General features: G+C 38.6%; 1 protein-coding gene across 2 annotated transcripts in view; it reads right to left on the bottom strand.

Moving 5' to 3' along the window:
* Rasgef1b (RasGEF domain family member 1B) overlaps positions 1-13,672 on the bottom strand; it is a 553,655-nt gene that overhangs the window by 206,443 nt on the left and 333,540 nt on the right. The gene's annotated exons all lie outside the window — the stretch shown is intronic.

Genomic DNA, 13,672 nt, shown 5'->3' with positions numbered 1-13,672 from the left:
ATAACTCTACAAAGTTGGTATTATTACTCCTATTTAAGATATTAGGATTTCGAGTTTCAGCGAATTTAATTATCTTGCCCAGAGTTTCTCCATTAGTAAGGAGCACCACACAAATAGATACTCTTCTAACTTTAAAGTTTGTTTTTTTTTCTCTTGCACAAGTTGACAAATAAAAGCTTGGCTCTGTCAAGAGTTACCCCCGACACCATCAGTGGGTTTATTGTTTCTAAATGATTAGAGTACACTATATTTGGCATTGTCCTGAACATATGGATATTTCAAAAACAGAAGAAAATATTGAACATGAATCCTACAGAGACTCCAATCTTTCTGAGGTCACAGTGTGGTCAGGAGGACCAGATTCTTCCTTCAGTGATCACCAGTCAGTTCCCCACCACCACCTATCAGTCTTGCTTCCTTCCCAGTAGCCAAGCTGACAACTGACACAAGCCATGTCTCTGAGAAGAGAAGTGGTACAGGAAATGTAGACTTCAGATACACAGAAGTGCTGAAAAGCTGAGGTGAGACCCAGCTACCTCCACTGAAATCCTAGCTGACACATTCTATTTTGAAATATTCTATTCATAGACTCTAGAATATTGATGTAAGGTAGAAGGGAACTTTGAGCCCAGTCAAACCCACTATTTTAACATTTCATAGAGGACAAAACTGAGACCCAAAGGGATTCAGTGACAGCCCCAAATCACCCAGCCAACCAGCACAGTAACAGGACTGGAATGCTGGAATCACACAAATCTATGCTAGGGCCACTGGTCCTGTTGAGGGTAGGCTCTGGGAAACTTTTACTTGCTATGAAAGAAAGAATATTGTAAAAAATCAGGTTTCCCAGAAATTGGTTAGGGAAAAACTATTTAAATTAAAAATCTTCATAGCATAGTCTCCAACTCCAAAAAAACACTCTAGAGAAAGGGGGTCTCTTCAAGCAACCGACATTAAGGTTAAATGTACATAGGCTAGAATATGTTTTATTTTTTTTGCATTTGAAGTCACTTGGAAGCTGACTTTTAAGATGATATTATAAATATGAGAATGCTAATTAATATAATTTAATTACTCTTTTATTACTTAGATTGTAGGCTATTATCATTTATTTCAATCATTTAATGAGGTCATCATTTAAAACAGAAGTTCCAGTTAATGGATTTTGCCTAGTAACTGAATGCATGCTCACAATAACCTGATTGTCTTCTATTTTCCATCTAGCCTTTAGGTGAATGCTCTCCTGCAATGCCTGCCACATAGTAGACACACAACAGATTTGGGTTTCTCTCTTCTCTTTCTCAGAGGTGCACAATGACTATTTTTGATGTGGATAGGCAGTGTTCATGATGCACATATGAGCGTATCTGTTCATAGGGAATTGGGGATGTGGCTGCCATAAGAGGTCAGTTCCCAGAGAATTTTCTTTGTGGAAATTTTAAAAGTGATAGAAGTACAATGTAGCCAGAACTCCAGACATTCTTTGACACTTACCTGTGTCATCCTGTTCTGTTATGGGCAATAACTGACATCTTCTTCCCCATGGAACAGCCCAGGTTCTAACCATTGCTAAGAAGGACCCTGGAACCCACATTCTGGCACAATTTCTTTTCCCTTTAGAGCAGTGATTCTACTCTGGGGAAAAAGACCCATTAGACTCCTCTAGGGCCGTGAAGCTTCTTAAACTAACAGTGCAAATGAATTCACAAAGGACCCGTGAAAATGCATATTCCAGTTCTTTAGGCTGAAGAAGGGCCTGATACCATGGTTACTAAAAGGCTTTCAGGCAATGCCCAATGGTGCTGGCTTACGGACCACACTCTGAGTAGCAAGGACCTAAGGAGCAGCTTCAAACTGAGTATCACTGCCCATGACTATGACTATAGTTGTCATTCTTAGAATGGTGGGATGTGGAATCTCCTTCTAGAGAGATGAAGAAAAAAGTTGTTTAAAATCAGAAATCTTGCTGGGTACTGTGATGCATGCCTGTAATCCCAGAGGCTCTGGAGGCTGAGACAGGAGGATCTTGAGTTCAATGCTAGCCTTGGCAATGGCAAGGACCTAAGCAATTCAGTGAGACCCTGTCTCTAAATAAAATACAAAATTTTATTTAGTGCCTCAGTGATTGAGTGCTCCTGAGTTCAATCCTCAGTACCCCCCACCAAAACAAAAAAACAAACAAACAAAAAACCCCCCCACAAAACATAAGGCTTGAGGATGAGAATGAGAATAAAAAGAGAAGCAAGGGAGAAAGAGAGGAGAAGAAAAAAGGAGACTTTAGGGAGTTTTTGACATTCTTTGAATAGCCCACCTTCACGTGGCCATATACATTTTTGCAGATTTCTTTCCCCCTCTATTTTTCAAATCCTCATACTATTTGATTTTCAAAACTAAATGTGTTTCTGAAAAGTTTTATCTAAGTAACTGACTTATCATAAATAAATATGTAGGGTTCTTTCTCCAAGCCCTATTCAACAATAAAATCAACTACTAACCTGTCAAAATGCAAAATTTTAATCAAGTGAACTTAAAGATCTAATTGGCTTCCTGGCAATGATTAGTGACTCATGAATTTGGCAACACTTCGTAAAACTGAGAAAGGCACTTTGTTGGGCATGGCAGAACATTCAGTTTTTATAAGGCAGCTTGAACAGGAGCAAGGAAACAGAATAATACAAAAAATGGACTGCCCGACATCAGTGACTTCAGGTAACTTGTGAGGGTTAAAACAGACAGGATTTCCTAACATGCCAGCTCAGGCTGACTGGACCCTTTCTTATTGACTTCTAAGAATCAAGTTTTTAGGAAAAATCAGTCTGTTTCCTTCTTTGAAGTTTCAACTTAATTACATGGTACTCAGCACATGTGACTCCATTTTACTCTGGTTTTGTGGGGCATGCTGCAGGAGCTTGGTTCAAAACAATGGCCTCTTATAATTTCATTTGACACATGTTTTATGGAACCTGGTGTGAACACATCTGTGTGTGGGAAAGGGAAGTGCAGAATCACCTATTTGCACTTGGCTTCCAGCAATAAAGGAGTGACTGGTGTAACAAAGCTTCTTGCCTTTCATTCCTTGTGTGTGAACATAGTCTGTGGAGGGTTTTGATCTGCTAGACCATGTGAAAGAATCAGATTTTGAAAAGCACACTTCTGGATTTCCAGCCTTATAATTTATGCAACTTTGCAAAAGTTACCGAAATTCTTTGAGCCTCTGTTTCTCTATCTATAAAATATGATATGGATAAATGTGTTCCATCTTACAGGTTCTAAAAAGATCTGAAGGAGGTAACAAAGAGAAGATCTACCATCATGCTTAGCACAGAACAGACACTTGACAGAGACTAGTATTGATATTTTCATGTCGAAAAAGGAAAGCACTGTATTCTTTTAAATACCTGGTAAGTGATAGTGACAAACAGAAACTAGTTAACATTTTAAGTTATCATTATTAGCCATTTTAAGGTTACATTTGTAAGGAATCAGAATAAGCTTGAAATACCATAATCTGCAGCATAACTCAAATGAAGCTCTCATAATCTATTAGGGGTGGTCTGACTACTGAGCATCTTCAAACCCATCAAAACAATGTTATAGTTCTAGAAGATGTGGGGAACATAGACAGGAAGAGAATTAACCTCAGCAATTTTGACTTTTATGAGTGGCCTGTAATTTGGGAGAAAGATACTGTCTCTGTTTAGGAGTTAAGAACACTAATAATAAAGCCTAATCCCAAATTGAATATACAGTCTGTGATTATTTAAATATCAATTACTATTAATTGGGTACAGATATCCCTTATGTTGTTCTGCTTGATTCCTACCACACCATCTGAACACAGAGGCCACTCACTTTTAACTTCACAGAGAATTTCTCTCTCTCAGAAAAGACTGACTGTTAGGCCATCTGGATATCATCAGAAATGAAGATCAGAAAGAATAATTTACTGACTGAACAGACATTGAAACAGCTAGTGTGGTGGATGACAAGAAGCCCATGTTTTTGTTTTTTTTTTAAAAAAAAAACATTTTTGTCATTTGGCTCATATGTGTTTCCCATTTGGAAATATTTTGGGACAAGCATTTAAACTGTGAGGTTGGATTTCATCATTATGGAGAAAGCAGCAGTCCTCATGGAAGCCATCACCTCGTCACCCAGATGACTGACCCCTCTTCCAACCTTGCTGTCTCAGAAGGGAAGTGGGGTGAGAAGACACCCGAGAAGTGAGAGGACCCTCACTGCAAACTGGGAGGTCATTTTGCTAAAAGACTGGAAATGCTGAGTTCTGTTGTCTGGCCCTGCTATCCTCCCATGATGCTGTGGGCAGATTCTTTCACCTCCCAAATCTTTCTCCATCTTTTCTGCCACCAAATGTAAGGAGAAACTGTTTTAGCTCCCTGATTATTTACCAGGCAGCACTGGTTGGAAGTAGGAGGATATAATTAATGAACATTTGTAAATGACACATATAACCTGGGGCACAAATAAATTTCCACCCAGTCTTGTGATGCTGGTGGAGGAGGAAGAAGCAATAAGAGCCAGAGCTGCCAGGAGGAAAGATGGTGTGTCATGAGACTGCACAAGAACTGGTCCCTGTCACAGCAGGTAGCAATGCAAATGCCACCAATCCAGGCCTAGGCTGAAAGAAAGGAAAGGCTAAGGTCAAGTGTGGGTCTGCTCCAGTAGGGTCACATTACAATACACACATCCTGTGATGGAAACCACTTCTTTTGGAGCAAAGTCAAAAGCAGATTAGGGCATGTCTGGGAAATATCAGACCTTTGAGTTTTCCAAGATTTTCCCTCCCTTCCTCCCTGCATTTAGATTGCAGTCTGTGGCTGCCTCAGAAGCTCAGCTTCCTTGAAAAGGGGTAAGAAGAAAACCTATACCCAATCATTAGCAATAATAATAAAAAAATATTCAAGTGCATCTGTACCTAATTAGCTTTTTTCATCAAGATCTTTCAAAGGGGACCCCAATCTTGGAGGCAATTCAAAGACGTGTATGAAGAGTTCAATGAATGAAAATAGGGCAACAATAATTGATTGAGGTCAGCATGTATACAGCAGTATATTTCCTTTTTAATAAGTAGACCACATACAAAAGAAAGGAGATGGAAAACTACAATGGCTTTGTCAGTTGTTCTCACCCTGTCTCTGCCTTTTGTAGCCCAGAAAGTCTGGGATGGGGCCTGGCATTAATGTTTTTTGGTTTGGGGGTTGCTGATGTTGTTTTAATATACATGGACTTGAGTTCCAGATGTGAGTGCCTGGCAATAGAATTAAACCATTTTCTGTTCAAATTCTGATTTACTCCCTAACCCTGAGGAAATCTGTGCCACTCCATTGCTCCCCACAAGAGATATAGGTTACTTAATCTAAAATATAGATAGTATTGTGTCTACATCAGAATGTCAACACAGGGCTGGTGTTGTAGCTCAGTGGTACAGCAATTGCCTAGCATGTTGTGAGGCACTAGGCTTGATTCTCAGTACCACATTTACATAAATAAAATAAAGGTCCATTGAAAACTAAAAAAAAAAAAGAGTTATCACAGCCAGGCATGGTGGCACACACCTATCATCCAAGCTCCCCCAGAAGGCTGAGGCACTAGGATCACAAGTTCAAGGACAGCCTGAACAACTTAGCAAGACCTTGCCTCAATATAAAAAAAAAAAATAAAGCCAGGCCTAGTGGTGCACGCCTGTAATCCCAGCAGCTAGGGAGGCTGAGACAGGAGGATTGTGAGTTCAAAGCCAGCCTCAGCAATGCAAGGCACTAAGCTATTCAGTAATACTCTATCTCTAAATAAAATACAAAATAGGACCGGGGACGTGGCTCAGTGGTTGACTGCCCCTAAATTCAATCCTCGGTAATCCCCCTGAAATAAAATAAATAAAATAAAAAGGGTTGGGGATGTAGGTCAGTGGTAGAATGCTCCTGTACCACAAGAAAAAAAGATATCACAAAGATTAAATGAACAGCTTGGGGGTTGGTACGTCACGTCACATACATTAAATAAACTAGTTATTTATTCTTATTAACTACCCTTGCTATTTTCCTTCTTATGACTAAAATAACTATGGTTAACTTCTTTCAGAAGGCTGCCTGTGATATTGACTGCTGTACAGTATTTTGGTTGTTTCATTCTGGGTTCTAGTTTGAGGAAATAAATTCTGGCCAACATGTAGCTAACTATGAGTGACTTTACAGTTCCTAGAGTTAGCATATGGGCCCTGGTTTCCCTATAGTTAGTAGAACTGCCAAGTCATGGGGCCATACATATCTTACATTTTGATACATGTTGCAAAACTATTTTCTACAAATTGTACCAACAATCAACACATGAATTTTTAACTGAACACCTACCATACACCACAAACTGTGCCGTATGTCATTTCACCCTCTATATAATTTTACCAAAGAGATTTATCTGCATATACCATATGATGAAAATGAAGCTTAAGTGTGTCAATTCTTGTCAAATCACACAGAAGGTGTTAAGCCAAAACTGGGTTAAGATGGATCAGATGCTTTTCAACTGCAACATAGAAAAATATAACCAAGGATAAAAATTAATTTGGGATGTTGAAAAATGTCCATAAATCTGTCAGACTTACAGCTGAATAGAAAATAATCCCTGAATTTTATTTTTTTCTTTTTGTGTGTAAAAAGAGGAAGTCCAATTTAAGTAGCATCTAAGTCTTCTTCCAACTCAATGGGTGTCTGTTTGAAGTCTGGCATCAGTCCTGAGGGATGATGGGATTTCTACATACAAGTACACTAAGAAGGTGACCTTATTAGTTTTTCTTTGTTTACAAAGTACCAAAAAGAAAAAAAAAACAAGGAAAGAAAAAAAAGAAAGAAAATGGACCCAAGGTAAGGCCAAAGCTTTCAGTAGAGTTAAAAGAAGAACATCTAAGATTATCTGTCTCGGCGATAAACTCAGATATATTAATGGGTTCTCTGTCCTTAAATGTCTTCAAGGGAGGAAATAGGCCATTTGCAGTTATATGTGGTTCGAGTATGTTTGAAGTGAAAAGTTTAGCTAAATGGTCTTTTAAGGTCCTTTCAGCATTATGTTTCTAAGATTCCTACCATGCTGGAGATACGGGCTTATTTCAAGGTTAAAGCTGACAGAGAGATCCCACTGATGAAGATGTATATAAAATGTAATTCTGTATTCCCCAAAGTTGACATCACATATGCCCTGTCAGTTTCTGAACCTATAGTGACAAGGCACTAGACTGAGAGATTTCAGACATTTGTTTCCGTTAAGAACATGGTTCCCTAGTCTTCATCTGTCAAAGATTTTAATTCACTGAGTTTCTGATGGGAGCAAGAATCTACACTCACACACACACAAAAACCCAGTTGGTTCCCTGAGAAGACTGAGCTCAGCTGATGTAGCAGAAGTGAGAAAGAAGTGTCAACTCTCAGCTTGCAGATGGCTTTGCTGCAGATGTTCAATTATGGAGCAGAAGAAAAGTAGTCGAGAGGTTAAAACAGGTAGTCTGGGACTGACGTTCCTTTGGGGCATATTTTTCTGCAACATGTTATAACTGAGTTATCAAAGACCATATACTTCATATTTTGTTGCTTTTGATTAAATTGAATTGTACGGTGAATCCCTATTTATTGATGACAAAATAAACCAAGAAAAACTGATAAGAATAAGTAACACCATAAAACCTTTATAATCTCTTTTGAAGGGTTTCTTATCCTTAGTTCTACAAACAACACTGACAATTTCCTTTACTAAATTCACTGTTTTAAAATATCATTTCAACATTTCTTTCTTTCTTTCTTCTTTCTTTTTTCTTCTGGTACTGGCGACTGAGGCCAGGGCAACTCTGACACTGAGCTACATCCCCAGCCCTTTCTGTTTTTTTGAGACCAAGTCTCACTAATTTGCTAAGGCTGGCCTTGAACTTGGCATTCTCCTGCCTCAGCCTCCACATTCAGTGGGATTACGTGTGTGCACCACCATGCCTGGCTCACTTCAACATTTCTAAAGAGATAAAATTTGTCCACCAATTCCTTTGGAAATCTAAACAACCTAATCCTATCCTAAGAAATACATAACTTAATTAGTTAACAATGTTTAGTGTACACTTAGCAATAGAAATACATAGGGAGACAAAGTAGACAGCATCATGCTCCCATAAGTGTAGAGACCAGCAGAGAAAGTGAGCACTGCATGCCAGATTCCAAGTCTCAACAATATCATGACATATGGAGGGTGCCGTGAGATACAGTGGAGGACCAACCTACTTAATGCATGGAATCACAGGATCGTGTTTTCCTGGGGTTGGGGAGACAATGTTAAATTCAAGCCTTGAATAATTGCTGAGTTTGCCAGGGAAAGAGAGGGTACAATGTAAAAGACACCTGTATTCAAGGACCAGAAAAGAGGCCTGTGTGGCTGAAGCAAAGAAGAAGCAAAGGAGTAAGGGCCATTTTGTTTTAGGCTAACTTAAGGATTAGGGACTTTACCCTAAATTTAATGTGAAACATTACAGTGTTTGAAGTAGAAACAGGACTGGTCAGATCTGTTGTAGATCACTTTTAGCTGCGACATAGGGAGAGAACTCTAAAAGGGAAAAACTGGATATGGGGAGACCAGGTTAAGGCTCCTGAACACTGCAGGTAGATGACTGAAGGACTGCACTGAGATAGTGGTGTTGGAGAACAGTGGGTGGACTGACATGATGCTTAGGGGGGACTTGCTGGGGATGGTTGGTTGAGTGTCAGGGGACTGTGTCCAGAACACCTCAGGTTCTTGTCTATTATTCCTTGATGGGAAAAGGCAGAACAGAACAAGCTGGTGAAAAGAGAATCACAGATTTAGACAAATGACTCTCCAATGGCAATTAAAGAATATGAGAAATGAATTAGTTGGTTAAGAGCCAAATGAGAATCAATCAAGAATATCTACCCCTCCCATTCAGATCACCCCAATTGTTATCAGCTCTAAGATATCATTTAACATGCGGCTTCTTGATCTAGGATCCAACAAATACTTTAAATATACATATAGTAATTTTCTGTCCAGACTTCCATTTCCACAGAATTCTGAGCTTACCATCAACAATTTTCCAATCTAAACCATACACTAAGTCAGGCTGTTTAAAGAACACATGTGTGATGACGTTCAATCTGCTTTTTATTACATCTATGATAATGCCTTTCATAGGGACCAAGATTAATCAATTAATCATTGTATATTCATCATTGATATATCTCAAAAATAAATAAATAATCTTTAATGTTGGGTATTCCTTTAGTGTTGGAGGACTCCTTGAATACAAATGTTTCCATACTCAATGCACAGTTGTTTATTTAATTTTTCAAATAAATATTCTTAGTAATCCAAAAATATAATCCAAGTTAGACAAGACTACCACATGGGAGGGGTTAGGATCATACCAGTTCAGGAAATACCTAATAACATATCCTACGCACTGAGTTCCTTCTTAGTGCTACACTTAATTTTATTTATTTTGGTAACCCTAGAGAACTTTAGACAGTTGAGAAGAGTAGAATTGGAACTGGGTGAGGCTGAGCTGGCCACAATTGTGGAACTGGAATTCACACCCCAGAAGCTGCGTTCTTTCCACTTCTCTAAACTGCCTTCTGTGAGCTTAACCAATCAATACAATCAGCTGAAATTAATTCACAGTTATTCCCACCCCTGCAATTGGGAAACCATTTCTTAAGACTCTTGCTCCTCTATGAATGAGCATGAATAACACCTAGCAACTCCTTAGTGCTCAATCATCCATTTGTCTAGATGCACTCTTGGTAATGCTTGTGAAAAGGATAACTTTGATTTATTTCAACCTAATTGAAGAAGAGTGTATGTGGCAGTATACCATTAAGAATAACACTTAAATCACCCCAAGCTGGTAACAACCCAATTGTTCATCAACAGTAGAATAGATAAAGAAGTTGTGGAATATTTAAACAATTAAATACTGTGAAACTCTGAGAATGAACTTTATGATTCCAGATCACAACGTGGATGAACTACTCAAACATAATGCTCATTGAAAACAGGCAGACACAGACAAGTGCCAATAGTATGATTTAATGTATCTAAAGCAAAACTAATCTATGCTATTAGAGTACAGTGACCAAGTGGGCCCTCAAGGCAAAGGGGACTAGGTGCCTATAAAGTAAGAGTTCACTTTCTGAATACTCATCAAGCCTTATAGTCATGATTTGTGCACTTTTCTGTATGTTTGCAGGTTTTATGTTTGGATGTATTTACTGCATGTATTACTTTTCTTTCTGTATGCATGTATAGAGTTCAATAAAAAGTTTACTAAAAGATGAAAATGACAACTTTGATATTTAGAGCACTTTGGTCAATAAAAATATGAAAAAGTAAATGGAGAAATCAATTTTAGATAGATTGCAGCTCTAAATATAAAATATAAGACAAAGTTTTATGAAGAAAAAATAAGAATATAAAAAAGTCCCTTCCAATTAAGCTCCAACTTCAAAATACAACACTTATAACAAGTTGTTGAAAATTCTTTTTCTTTTTTTCTTTTTGGTACTGGGGATTGATCCCCATGGGCATTTAACCAATGAGCCAAATCCTCAGTACTTTTAATTTTTTAATTTGAGACAGGGTCTTGCTAAGTTGCTGAGGCTGGCCTTGAGCTTGTGATTCTCCTCTCAGCCTCTCAAGTCTCTGGGATTAGAAGTGTGAGCCACCATAACCAGCTAAAAAATACTTTTTACAAAGGCTATTATTAATGCATTTGAAAGTCTCTTCAAATGAAGGATAAGACTACAAAGGGACTCCAGCCATATGGAAACTTAGATGACAATTCCCCTTGTGATCATGGATAAATTACTGAATTCTTCAGTTCTCTGTCACCACATTTAAAAGTAGGATAATTCCTACTTTCCTCACACGGGTGTTGTGCTGCTTAATTAATGTTTGTAAAGCACTTTCTGTTCCCTGGGTGAAAGGTACCACTAAAGAGTAAAATATAATTATGTTTTAATTGCAGGGCTAATTTTGAAGATAAGAAAAAAGTACCTACGAATTGTGATTTAATCAGTTCACTCTATTAGAATCAGGTCTCAACTTCTGCCTTCTGCCTAAAAATATCACGTTTATACTTAAGAAATGCACTTTTGTTTTTTTGGCTCAGTTTTTCTATCTGCAAAGTGGGGTATTGTGCTTTCTGAGATCTGCAAGTGTTTCTTTGTTCTGCAAAATCCTTCAATGTTCCTGAGATGAACAGAAGGCACATATTGCTAAGAGTAGAAATGTAGCTTCCTGCCTTCTAGAGCCCAGGGGATTACTTTTCTCTGGGAAAAACTAGAGGGCCAACTATCCTGCAAAAAGACCACTGAGGGGCTGGCCCTGCAGAAGGCGAGGCTGAGAGCAGCCAAGCTGCAGGAAGCCAGGAAGCTACATGGAAGTTTTGGGGAGATCATTTGTTGACATAAAGGGTGGTTTAGTCCATTTTCTCAAAGGGAAAATTTATTCCATAGTTCTTTTTACTGAGGCCATCTTTATTCCTGGTATTAGTCCAAATGTTTTACTTTTACACAAAACCAGTGGTTATCAATCCATCGAAATGTGCACTTCAAATTATGACCTTTCAGTGAAAGGACAACCAAAACTGAACTGTGAATCCTGCTTTCTGAGCCCAAAGGATGTCTTGGATCCTGACTTGAGGAGATCAAATCATTGTGTTATTGTAGACAATAGATTTTAAAAGAGAAGACATTCATAAAAAGAGATTCTAACAATATTTTCATGTATCCTTTTTCACAGGTTAAATAAAACATAAAGAGACCCTCCAAAAAGATTTTTGAGTCCTTGATGAAAATAAAAGAACTTCAAATCATGTACTAACAGTATAGAACTTTTCTGACATCTATTTCCCACAGCATGCGAAACCACAGTAACTGTCCTCTATTTGACTAATATATAAATATTAATACACAAATATACATATACAAATATTCCTCATCACCTCTCATAAATAAAAGAAAACAAATGTTTGATCAGGCCAAACTACTTCCAGCTGCAGATTACATTTTTTAGACAATATACTTCCATGTCTGTAGAAAAACTTTTAATAAATAACCTTATTCTCTCTATGAAGAGAAATCATATGGTGGTACTTCAAAAATAAAAAGCAGTCTAAATCTTGATGACAGTAGAGGTGACTTTTTAGTCACTGAAATTCCCCTGAAAGATTAAAATGTCTATTTGAATACCTCTAAAGTCTTTCAGGGAACACTACCAATGCATTCCCTTAGGGAAATGTAAACCAGTCAAGTGTACTGAGTTAGAGATGTATATGTAATACATATGAGGATATTTATTATAAGGCATGTATGTCTATATGTCCTGTTGGTTCTGCTTTTCTGGTGAACCCTAATATAGTTGTCAACATGACCAATTATATGACTATTTATCAGTCATTTCTTTGTAAAGTTCTATTAGGTGGACTGATTCGAATTCCTCCTGCAGGGCCAATAAGTTAAGAAAGATTGTATAGGTCTATGCTGTAGTCCTTTGTACTATCCACCAATGTTCCTGAATCTCTGACCACTGAACATGGTAGGAAGTACTACCTTTATAGTTCAGTATGATCATGTGACTTGTTTCAGCCAATGAAATGTAGACAGAAATAATGCATTTTTCTAAGTGGAAGTTTGTGGAGCCACTGAACACTATGCCATAGCTCCCTTTCCCTCTACAACGGCTACCGGCCATATTTCAGATGTCCACTTGACTGGCTGAGGTGCTGCGTGATAGTGACATGAAGCAGAGCTCACAGCTCATGCACAAGGGACATGCTTGCTGTGTAAGGAAGAACTAAAACCGCTGCCTAAGATTTGGGCACTGTTTGCTTACGTAGCGTAACCAAGCCTCTCTGCATCAGTTTTCCACCAGGCTAGAACTTCTGGGAGGAAGACAGAAGGTGAGTGGTATTTCTACAATTTCACTTCCACTTAGTCTCACCCAGTCTGGTTCTGGGCTGTGATATCCATTTCCTCTGGGTTCTGTTACCCCATCCCCCAAACTAAAGACACTTCAAATGGCTACAGGCTCAGGCAGGTGACCTCACTGAATAAGCAGGCCATTGCTTTCATAGCAAACATTTATTAACTCCCCACCTCTCCCTCAAGAAAACTCCCTTTTCTTGAAAAATAAGGTGCTCCCTTTTCTTGAAAAATAAGATTGAGCTCTCTATTCCAAGGAGAACACAAGCATGAAAATACATTGCAACTGCAAATTCTGCTCTGGTTTTGGGGAAACAGGGACCAATGGCAGCTACATCCCCACTTCCGGCCAGAGTCCATACCATAATGCACGCCAAATGTTTTCAGATCTTTAGTGACCAAAAGTCTAGGTTTTTATTCTAAGTCTCTCACTGTTCTTAAAATACTCCTAGGGCCAAAGACAATGGAACCTCATTTTATGCCTTTGTGGAGACAATTCTGTTATCCACTTACAAGAAGCCTTGGGTTATTGAGCCCACCTCCAAGGCAGGAAGAATGACTCATCTGGCTGGTGAGCCACACAGCCATCCGGGTGGAGGTAGGGTGTCAAAAACCTCAGCGCACAAGTGGCCTTCCTCCGGGAGCTATTTGCCTGTCTAAGCATTTATTCTGGCTCCTCCATAAACAAA

This window comes from Marmota marmota, unplaced genomic scaffold (assembly GCF_001458135.2).
Source record: "Marmota marmota marmota unplaced genomic scaffold, marMar, whole genome shotgun sequence".
Classification (NCBI taxonomy): domain Eukaryota; kingdom Metazoa; phylum Chordata; class Mammalia; order Rodentia; family Sciuridae; genus Marmota; species Marmota marmota.
Note: the sequence above shows the minus strand (reverse complement) of the source record. Positions and strands in the feature narration are given on the sequence as shown.